Source organism: Arachis ipaensis, chromosome B02 (genome assembly GCF_000816755.2).
Source record: "Arachis ipaensis cultivar K30076 chromosome B02, Araip1.1, whole genome shotgun sequence".
NCBI lineage: Eukaryota > Viridiplantae > Streptophyta > Magnoliopsida > Fabales > Fabaceae > Arachis > Arachis ipaensis.
Genome location: NC_029786.2, coordinates 100375807 through 100376573, shown reverse-complemented (window position 1 = coordinate 100376573; position 767 = coordinate 100375807).

The window sequence follows — 767 nt, the reverse complement described above, 5'->3', positions numbered from 1 at the left end:
ATAACACAATCTTCCTCAAACAAAAACCCTAAACCAAAATATGATAACATCTATAAAATTCTAATCCGATATCATCGTTCATAGTAAGTAGTAAGTACCATGTCATTTAATTAACCTTTTAACATATCATTTTTGTTTTTCATTTTTGGTCTATCGTTGTATAATAATTAAGTTAAGAATAATTTACCACCAACCAATAATTTTTTTTACAACATTTAAATTATTTGGAATTTTGCTTTTCTGTGTTTTTGTTCACAACTCTTTTCCTCTAATACCTTGCCTGTCTTTTCCATAACCTTCAACCCAAATATATATTTTCTACATAGATTTGTTAAGTGTCGTCATCATAAAAAATTATAGAAAATGATTATTTAGAAAAGTGAATATAAGAATTGTTTCCAACCCATCAATCCTCGCATACAGACATACAGTGCCTATTTAATTTGATTAAAATGCTAGATAGAATAACATATAATAAATTTTAACTTTTAACTACATATTATTGTACTACTATTACCTAAGTAATTTTATCAGAAGTGAGTTTTTTTCACCCAAGTTTAGCTTACAATTTTGTTTAATTTTAGTATATGACATATTTGACATGGATAATTTTATGTCAAATTCAGTTTTTTTTAGCATCGGAATGGTCAAATAAAAAAAAAAACTAAGTCTATCGAATCAATTAGTTTTTAAAAACTAAAATAAAAATAATTAATTTATTTTCATAAACTAATTTAATTTATTTTAAAAATTAATTAGTTTAGTTA